The sequence below is a fragment of the Lissotriton helveticus genome, chromosome 4_1 (assembly GCF_964261635.1).
Source record: "Lissotriton helveticus chromosome 4_1, aLisHel1.1, whole genome shotgun sequence".
Classification (NCBI taxonomy): domain Eukaryota; kingdom Metazoa; phylum Chordata; class Amphibia; order Caudata; family Salamandridae; genus Lissotriton; species Lissotriton helveticus.
In genome coordinates, this window is record NC_136063.1 from 108,417,016 (window position 1) to 108,428,051 (window position 11,036).

The window sequence follows — 11,036 nt, forward strand, 5'->3', positions numbered from 1 at the left end:
AATAAAATAATTTTGTACCACAGACAAGCTTTTAATTTTTATTAAATGCATGCTTTGTGCTTAACTACCACTTTGTCGTTTTCATTTCATCAAGCAGCCACCTGTACTCCTGCCACACAAGGAAAGTACCATCATCCCAAGCCACGAATAGGAGAAGTGTGGCTCAATGGTTAGAGCAGGCAGACCTTGATGCAGAGCTCTGGCCAGGGACCAGGGTTCGATTCCCGCCTCGGTGGGTCTCTGGCTCATTAATTCCCCTGACTGGATATTCTCGCCTCAGTGCCTGTTCTGATCTTGGGTCCCATGCTGCAACTCTGGGCAATAGCTTGCTTAGTCTCCACAACGGCCCCAAAAGCGCTGGGATGCCTGGCTGCACCTGGGGGTGCCCAGGAGTGGACATTTCCCAGGAAAGCCAGGAAGGGTTCCTAAGCGGTATACAGACAGCGCCGGGACACCTCCGGTGGAGGTAGCTGTGTGCTTTACAAATTCTGACATTTACATTTACATTTACGAATACACACTTAGTCCTACAAATTACCAACAGTATGTCGCCCAAACAAGGGTGGGTAGAAGGCATATCACCCTCTCACGCACTCAAGTTCTAATGAGAATGCTTTTCTGTCACAATACATTTCACGTTTTGTACAGCTCAAAGTGCTGCAATTTTGATGCCTCTAAGTGCCGTACATAATGGGTATCACAGTAATGCAAGTAGGTAGAAGGGATACCATTCACATCAAACTCCTGGCAGGAAAAGTGACAGGTCTGGCCGCAAACGGCTGGCAGGAAATTTGACAGGTCTAGTCTTAAATTTGACAGGTCTAGTCTTAAATTTGACAGGGCCTGGCTGCAAAATGGACAGTTCTGGCCTTAAGCAGTCCTGGCCTTAAACAGTCCTGGCCTTAAACAGTCCTGGCCTTAAACTGTTGGCCGCAACAAGTGACAGGTGGCACTTTTACTGCCTCTGGGGTGTTCAAAGCAGCTGTCCCGGAAGGGGGTGTATTAATCATAGGGGGCGGGTTGTTTTTGGAGACAGAGGCGTGGCAGAACCGCCCTGAGGCCATGTTTCCCTGTTGTGGTGTAGAGGTATACGCCTCTTTTAGGGGTTGTGGTTTCTTAGAATACATATAAGCCGGTGTCAGGAGCATGGTATAGCAAGCAGCCGCTGGACTACGTGAAGGGTCGCCATGGCAGAAAGGAAGAGCTACACCTCATTTGCGAGAAAACATTGGTTTGGTGGCTCACAGCTCCCCGTCAGTAGCTATTACAGAACCATAAGCCCTTTGGTAATGGACGAGAATGCTCAACCAGAAGAACCTAAGGATATGGGCTGCGACGTTACTGCTTTTGGCTGTGGGTTTGCTAAGCGCTTTGGCGCCACTGGTCTCAAGGATTGGCCGCGTCAGGTGTCCCCGATTAAGCGGTACAGAAGCTCTAGCGAGTGTTCAAGTGACGACTTGGCGTCTGAGCAAAGCATGCTCTTGGAGGTGGAGGATGAGGAAGAATCCATAGTTCCGCCTAATACACCCGTCTATGAAGACTTGGGTTTTCACAAGAGTCTTGTTCCTGAGAATGTCCCTGTTCAAAAGCCTGATACAAGCGTGGAAGATGAAGGAGCATCGGCTGTTATTAGCGACTCTCAAGATGTCAGCACCGCGGCTGATGGGGCATTGCAGGATATTAACAACTCTCAAGATGGCAGATCTGCCGCCGAGGGCTGTGAAAATGTGAAGGTGAGTCAAAACAACTATCGAACACTAATATTTTGTTTAAAAAAAAAATGTTATTTGACCCCTCTAGAGAGCAACACCAGTGGGATGCACTTACTTCATAATGCACAAAGAAAATCAAACTATGCCACCTCCTAATACGCACATCTATGAAACCATGGATGTTCAGATGGCAATGAGTCCTACGAAGGTAGTTGTGCAACAGCCTGATAAAAGCGTGGAAGATGAGGGATCACCGATGGATATTACCGACTCTCAAGATTTCAGAGCCGCGAGAGAGGGTGGTGAAAAGTCAAAAAAATGTTAGGCGCAGACACTTTACATGAACGTATGTTGTCTTTCTACCGCTAACGGGTTGTCAATATTTATCTTTTGAACCTAGGATGAAACACCAAAAAGAACTGAGGCCCAGGGGCAGACTGAAAAAGGTCGCAGCTTGAATCTGTCCTGTATATGCTGTGCAAACCAGACTGGAAGTTCCACAAAGCCGAGTTCACCTGTGCCCATGGAATGTGAAGATGGTTCTAAGAACGACGAGTTTAAAAAAGCAACGGCGTGGTTCACCAGAGACACCACATTGGGTGTTAAGGGTTTCGCAGCTATGGTTGTACGAACATGTGTCAAATGGGACTATTACAACATGTGCTTCGGCCACCGTATTAGGGACCCTCAACAGGGGGCGGACGAGTGTCTAGCTGAATCATACAGAGACCGAATGATACGGCACATATGTAGTTTGCTTGATCCGTACAAGATGTATAAGCTGCTAAGGGTGGTGCACGGCCTGAGCGCTGAAAATAATTTTGTCCACCCTAACATGTTGAAGATCTTGATGGCGACAGTAAAGGAGATATGCTATGCCAATGAGCCCTGCGCAAAACTAAGAAGCATGCCAAACGCCTGTGCGTGCTGTGACAGAAAAATGATAGAAAGACTTATAGAAAGGCGCATGTGTAATGTGTATCTAAAAAGCAGAAAAGTAGTGGCCCTGGCACCACAAAGGTTGTTTTATAATAGATGAGGCCTGATGCATTGTTACGTGCTAGCGTGTATTTAAAGTAAAGTAGTAGAATGTTACACCCTAAAAGCCATGTATATGTTAAACCGTACTTACTACGCATACTGTGAAAAGATATGAAACCCCTTTGTCTGTGATTTGGTAATATTCATTATTTTTTAATAAAATGTTCTTACACAAAACAAGCGTCTTTCATTGCCTGTACTGTAGCGACTGCTAACATGTCGGGGGGTCTATTAAGAAAACTTTATTATGATACACGAGGGGTTGGCAGCTTTGGAAGCGTCGCCTCTCTGTATAGAAGGGCTGTGGATGAAAAGAAGTCGGTAAGCAGAGAAGCTGTGAAGACGTGGTTATCAGGAGAGGAGACGTATTCACTATATAAACCTGCCAGAAGACGCTTTAAGAGGCGTCCTACAATCGTTAATGCTTGCATAGATTATCAATGGCAAGCGGACATAATCAGCCTTCAAGATATAGCAAAACATAACGACGGCGCCTGTTATTTATTAACAGTCATAGATGTGGTGTCCATGTACACGTACGCAGAGGCGCTGCGTGATAAAAGTGGAGCTAGTGCCACAGCCACTTTTAAAGCCATCTTCGATAAGGGGCGCATTCCTCAAAAACTATAAACAGACGCCGTAATAGAATTCTTAAACAAGTCATTTCAGAAATTATTAAAGCAGCACAATGTTCAACATTTTGTAACACACACGGAGGTAAAAGCAGCAGTTGTAGAAAGGTTTAACAGAACTTTAAAGTCTAAGATGTGGCGTTATTTTACGGCCAACAATACATACAGATACGTGGATGTTCTACAGGCTTTTTTAGCTGTATAAAATGCCAGTTATCATAGGACCATCAAAATGGCACCTGAAGAGGTAGCACCTGATAATTCGTTAACTGTTTGGAGAAATGTGTATGGGCCTAACTTCGAGACAAAGGTGAAGAAGCATTTTTTAAAAAATGGTGATCACGTAAGGATTTCAAAACTGAAAGGAGTCTTCACGAAGGGTTACCAACAGACCTTTAGTGATGAAATATTTATAGTGGAAAGTGTGGAGCTTAAGGAAGGGCTGTATATTTACAGGTTAAAGGACTACGATGGGGAAACGGTGTCGGGATCCTTTTACAAGGAAGAGTTACAAAAGGTGCCCTATGATCCAAACCGCGTGTATAGGGTTGAAAAGGTTTTGAAAAGGAAAGGTACCGGTGCTAAGAGCCAGGCATATGTCAAATGGCGCGGCTGGCCTGAGAAATTGAACAGTTGGGTATTGGCCAGCTCCCTGAAGGGTGTGTGAGCTAAAAGCTGCTGCGACGATGGAGACTACACCCTTTTATATAACCTTACCATCCAACGCTTCTAAGGACATGTTCCCCAACAATCAGATTTCTAATTACACCGTCAAATTGGCTAAGGCTGAGAACCTGAAGGGGGACTGGGAGGTTGCCCTAACAGAAATCCAATACCCTAGAACATGGAATACATATACCGCGGCCGAAACCAAGTTTCACATCAAGAGGGAACAGGACCCCAGGGGCATACACACATCCTTCCCGCCCGGCTACTACCCACACGTTTCAAGCATTATGGAAGCCATCAACAAATCCATAGCCGGTATAGAACCACATCCGAATATTCATCTGGTACTAGATAATGTGAGAAGGAAGGTGTTTCTTAAATCCATAAATCGAAACACCCAGTTTAACTGCTCAGGTAAATTAAGAAGGATTTTAGGGACAGTACAACATGTGAAAAGCCCCGTGGAACAAGATCACAGTGCCCTGATATTAATGGGGGGTTCTACACGCTCTACGTGTACAGTGATATTGTAGAGTCTCAGAGGATAGGTGATAGTTACTCGTCGTTGTTAAGGTGGGTGCATGTACAGGGTGATAATAATACCATGGTCAACATACAATTTAACAAACCTGACTATGTCGCAGTTTCTAAAAACCATTTTGACACTATTTCAATTATGATCTACGATGATCAGTCTGAGCCGGTGGCCTTTAAATACGGGAAAGTTATTGTCAAGCTTCATTTAAGGCCTAGACACGACAGAGGGTATTAAGCAGCCATCATGGTGGTTAAGAAAACCTACGAAGATCCGTCTATGTACAGAGACTATTACAGAAGTCAAGCCGGTTATGGAGGACCACCATACTTCCCCTGTTATGTACGGGGCTGGATTAGGAGGATTCTTTAGGAGTCTGTTTAGAAGAGCTATGCCTTTCCTGAGAAGAGGCTATGAAATTGCAAAGCCTCATGTTAAGGCGGCTGCCACGAACATTGCCCAGGAGGTGGTGGGGTCTGTTACATCGGCGGTTACAGAGGGCATGAACAAGCAACCTCAAGAAGGAGCTGGTTTGATGTATAAGCCACGGGCGAGTGTCAAAAGGAAACGGCGTGTTTCCAGACGCAGGGGTCCCCCAGCCCCCTATAAAAAAAGGAGGACAGCTTCAAAACGCCCTCAGAAAAGAAGAGCTCCAAGACGAAGAGAGCTGCGAAGAAGCGAACCGGCTCTAAAGTAAATATTTTTTAAAGCCTTGTAAACACAGCCATGGCCTTCGTACATTGTGGATCTGGAGAGTGCGCCAGATCAGAGTTAGACTTGTTTAGTCTAAAACCCACGCAGACAAGCATCGAAAACAGCTTCTTCATGGAGGTATCACCTTTAGCAGCATTGACAACGCTGGCACCTATAGAGTTTTATGTGTCAGGGGCCACGGATATGTATTTGGATCTCAACAACACCCTGCTGCATCTTATGTGTAAAATCGTAAAAGCGGATGGGTCCGACATTGACGACGGCGCTAAAGTGGCACCAATCGCTTACCCTCTAGCTACCATGTTTAATCAAGTGGACATCACCCTGGGCGACCGACTCATCACCCAGAACGATAACATGTACGCCTACAGAGCCTACATAGAATGTATTCTAAATTACAGTAGCGATGCCCTTGACTCACAACTTTCAGCGGGTCTCTTTCACAGGGATACACACGGTCAGTTTGAAATCACCGCTCTGGATGGCGATAATAAGGGCTTTATAAAAAGAGCGGGGCATGCTACAGCCAGCCGTACCTTTGACCTCCTGGGGCGCATACATTCAGACCTCTTCCTCCAAGATAAACTGCTCATCAACGTAATTGATCTTAAGATCAAGCTCAATCGCAACAAGGACTCATTCTGCCTCATCAACAGGGATTCTGAACAGTACAAGCTGAGCATACAGGCCGCGAGCCTGTTTGTAAAGAGAGTGAAAGTGTCCCCGAGCGTCAGGTTAGCGCACGCCGAAGCTTTGCAAATATCCAACGCCAAGTACGCTGTGGAAAGAGTAGCTCTGAAGGTATTCAGCATCCCTGCAGGTACCCGCTTAACACAACAGCAGAATTTATTTCTGGGGCAGCTACCAAAACTCATCATCATAGGGTTTGTGGACAATACAGCTTTTAGTGGCACCTATGGCTCAAACCCCTTCAATTTTAAACACTACAACATCAACTACGCAGCGCTGGTCCATGAGGGCAATGTGATTCCTGCAAAACCCTACACACCCAGTTTTGCAGCCGGGCATTACATCAGGGAATATCAGGGACTGGTTTCGATAACACGAAAGCATCAAAGGGACTGCGGTGTAGCAGTGTCAAGAGAAGGCTATGGACGTGGATACACGCTGTTCGTATTCGACCTCACACCAGGCATGGAAGATGGCGATCACTACAACCTGGTCAAAAATGGGAATCTAAAAGCTGAAATACGATTCGCAGCTCCACTGGCGGCTAATGTGAACATGGTCGTATTCTCTGTATTCGACAGCATCATTCAGATCAACCACGCAAGGCAGATTTTGTTTGACTATCTTTAAAAACATTTGTGAAATGGATACGGTGCAGATACGTGACTTCTTAAGCAGACATAAATACGCTAGGAAATACTTTTTGGGTGTTTTCCCTAGCGATGGGTTACCAACCGAAATAGGGGCAGAAAGACCATGCACCCTAGTCTTTAACACAGACCCGCATGACCAGGCTGGGACACATTGGGCAGCCATGTTTATAGATGTTGACAAGGTTACCGTGTTTGAAAGTACCGCAGAGTTTCCTGAGTACAGACTCTATACACCACCTATATTCAAGTTTGTGAAAAAAGCTGCAGCTGTGGTGGAGTATAACAAGCTAATGGTGCCGGATTCCATGGCCATCACATGCGGTGAACACTGTATTTATTTTATCAGTAAAATGTACCAGGGTGTTTCGTTTAGAAATTTCTTAAATCTATATTCGAGGGATCTTGTTAACAATGATATTATAGTTGCGAAATATGTAAAAGAAAACACCAGGGTGTCGGTCAGACCTGTGAAAACAGAATATGTACCTTGTCAAAACTGTAAGGGTTTATAACTGTTGTATGCTTAATGTTGAACGTATAAAATAAAGACATTATATTTTTTAAAAACATGCATTCAGACTCGTTATTTCAATATACATGCACCATAAAAAAAATTTGAAAGACGACTGAGACGGTTTGTAAAGTTATAACAGGGTGTTTATTACAAACATGTAGTTGACAAAACTTTATTGAAGAAACCTAGGAATAAAAATTACACCCACAATTATTCAAAAAGTCTTTAGAAACATCAAGGAGTAATCCATGTGAGGGGTAGTTGGGGCAATGTCTTGTTTTTTCGAGATGTCGCTGGCGCTGCAGGGGTAGACCAAGTAGGGCATAGCCTTCGGACTACAGAACCTGTAGGCGATGGTAGTAGGAGGTTCTTCAAATTGTCTAACAGTCTGCGGTGTTCATCATTACCAACGAGTGTGGAGGGTATATTGAGTTCAGCAGCGGCCCTCAGAAACTGCTCCCACCCTCTCGGGGCATTTTGAGGCGTTAGAATTTTGGGGTGTGTGAGACCTTTGACTACATCGTACATATGCGACCCTGCAACCGGTTGGCCCTTGTAGAGAAACTCGCCTCGTTCATTCCAAGAGGTTAGGTCTTTAGAAGCGGATAGTTTACTCATTAGCATCTGCGCAGCCCCTCTGTGCCTTTGACCTATATTTTTTAAGAGGTCTCCAACAAAGGTATCTGAGGCTGTCCCAAGATCGGGAGGCGGTTATAGGGGCTGAGGGTCGTTGGCAGGAACTGCGGGTTGTTCATAGTCTGGGGTATATAGAGTCAACTTGTTCTTCTCGGTATTCCATTGGTCGTAGTAATTTAAGAATTTTTTGAGAGTCCTGTTGTAAAGGTTAGCCTTGTCGTAGGGGTTTAGATCAGTCCTGCTCAAAATGTCTTTAATTTCAGTATCCAGACGTAGAGTCTCATTTCTACGGATATCCCAGGCGTTGTCCGAGGAGGACCCCAGCTGCTCCATTTGCTGCCTAGGAACCAGATACATTTTTGTGGCATGATCCATCACTGACCCGAGAGGAGGCTTGTAATTACAGGTATAGCTATCCCCAGCAAGTTACCTATAAAGCCCCCAGACTGTTTAACCAGTTTCTTCTTGGTGATGAGTGTGGCCCTTTTATTACTGAGCTCCTTGATAAGCGCCTTCTTCTTCTTCAGAACCTGTAACTGACGCTTTGATATAGGGACATTGTCTTTTAGGGTGTTTAGGGCTATTTCTGAAATGGCAGCCACTAAATCGTCAGAAGCTGTTCCCAGGATGGCCTTTCTGTGTGGGACTGGTTGTAGCAAGCATTTTCAGGAGGGCTAAATTGCGGCGTAGGTGTGCAGACATGGTCACCACTGAGCGTTATAAGGGTGGGGCTGTAAATGGTTCTAAAAGACATCAGCGCTGCTTTTTATAGGTCGTGGTCTTGGGCTTTGGGGTGCGAACTACAGGTAGCTCTGGGGGAAAAATATCAGCCCTTAGTCTATAGTCTTCTAGAGTTTCATTTTTTAAGTCTAGCAATAGGTACCCGTGGGGTTTTGCTGTAGCGTCGTTAAAGGCCTCCATGAAGAAGTGTGTGTTTCCGGGGTACATCTGTTTAGCTATGATGGCTATTTGTTGTTTGTCACGAGGGTTTTTAAATAAAACAAGGTATGAAGCGTTGAGAGCTATAGACCTACTGTTCTTGCCTTTGTAAAACAAGTTCTGCACAAAGTAGCAGATGCTTAGATTACGATGATGTGAATACTGAGTAAAAGCTCTCTCTAACTCGGGATGATCACCACCTTCATGCATCAGATCATCAACAATTATCATATTTACAAGGGTTGGGGGTAGTAGCTCATCATCATTGAGGTTATCCGGTATACCCTCTATAAATTTGATATGTAGGAACCGGCGGCCCAAGTCTGTATAAAGAGGCTGAATAAAGCCACACAATGTTGTTAGGGGTTTGTGATAAAGCAGAGCCGGCATTTTCTAAGAGCTTTTTTATAAAGTAGCTTTTGCCGCAGTTTGAGGGTCCTGCTAGCACGCAGGTGAACGGATGCTGTAACCTAGTGTCCATGCTGTGGCGGGGGTCTCTCTAATGGGTCTAATAACCATAAGGCAGTGTTTTATAGTCGGTGGTCAAGACCCTTTTATCAAAAACAACTCGCAATGTTTTATGTAGAGGTTGGGTTGTGATTTCCCACTTCTTTTTGGATCTGACTATGCAGGGCTGGTTCACGACTATGGTTTTTGCATTCTCAGAATCGTCTGCTGTAGCATATTCATGCGCCAGATTCTTCAAACTATCAAAATTGATTTTTAGGGCGTTGCTGACATTTAATGTTATTTGACCTTCATACACACCTTGTTCTTGTTGGTATGGTAACTATATGTTTTAGGCCCTGAGGGAGTATATTCTTTTATATACTCATCCTTATCTAGATCACTGGTTAGATTACCCAGATAATCTCCCAGAGGAGGGTCTTCATCCCCCCAACTTGCTCAGAAAAATCACAGAATCTGTATCGTGATACAAGCAGTGATCCTGGAGCTTATCCATAACCCCGTAAAGCTCTAGATGAGCGTGGGCTGTCGTGAAGCAGGGTATGAAAATGTTTAGGTTGTTATTTTTGTGGGGTACTCTTGGGTGTATTTCCAACACAAAGCCGCGGTATCGTCATCGATAAACTCGCAGCTGGACACCTCGTGGCATGGGGCAAACAGGTACTTGAACAGTTCATCAGGATCTGATATTAAGGTAGTATTTGAAAGGTTTGTGCGCTGTGCAAATTTTCACCATAAGGAGTTGAGACAGAGTTTGGCTAACCGGCGGCGTGCAGGATTGACCTCTATCAGATGGGGGCGTAAACGGATACCCTCGTGAGCGTAGTAGTCGTCAATGTATTTCTGCTTTGCATCCTGACTAGTACACCATTCAGGATACCCTGAGGCCTCCTGTTTGTCTCTGAGAAACAAATTAATGTAGGGGGCAAAGAGTTGTGTTGTAGTACTCTTAAGATGCCACACTTCGTGTCTCTACCGAGCCTGTACCCTTTCTCTAAGGCAGCTTGTACCTCGATGCTACACCAGGTCCCTGTGAGCAACCTTTGTTCATCGGTGTGTCTGCAGCCGTCAACCTCTTTAAGCATCGCACATGTTCGACAAAGGGGGAACATCAGCTTGCAATCGACTTTGCATGGTAACACCGGGAAGTAAAGCTGCTTAGGAGGATAGATTTCACATGTGATAAGCCCAAAGTATTCGTCTAGGGGCTTAAAATCTCTATAGATGATGGTGGGATGACCCAGTGGGTACAACTTCATCTTGTTCACAAAAGGGTACAGACTGGTGAAATCATAGTAGTGTATTTTCTCACCCTCACTCATTTGTACGCCCCCCAAATAAGGCATCGCGGGGCTCCAGAGGTGTGGGTAAATCACGAGTCTTAAGAAAAGAGCAGAGGTCTGTGTCGGTTTTTAACATGTCTAACCACTCGTGCTCCCAAAGAACTCTCATAGCAAAGCCCTGGTTTTCAACATACTGGGCCTTTGTCAGAGTACGTCTGTATAAGTGTTCAAATTTGGTACCCAGCATTTGGTTATACTCGTGGGATTTGTAACACTTGGGGCAGCCATGGTAAAAACAGTCGTTGAATTCAAAGGCCGTCGGCACGCCCTTAATTACAGAGTACCCGTCTAGGTAATAGGGGCCCAAATGGTATTCACAACCCTGTAAGGCATGCTGAATTTGTATGTCTTCCTTCTCAGAGACGTGCATGAGCCATTGGATAGAGGGGGATGAATAACGTTTCTGTTTACCGTTATAGAGGTCTGGCGGTACTAGAGCGATAGTTTCTGGCATTAAAAACCTGTGTTTGTAGATGGACATACACATGGA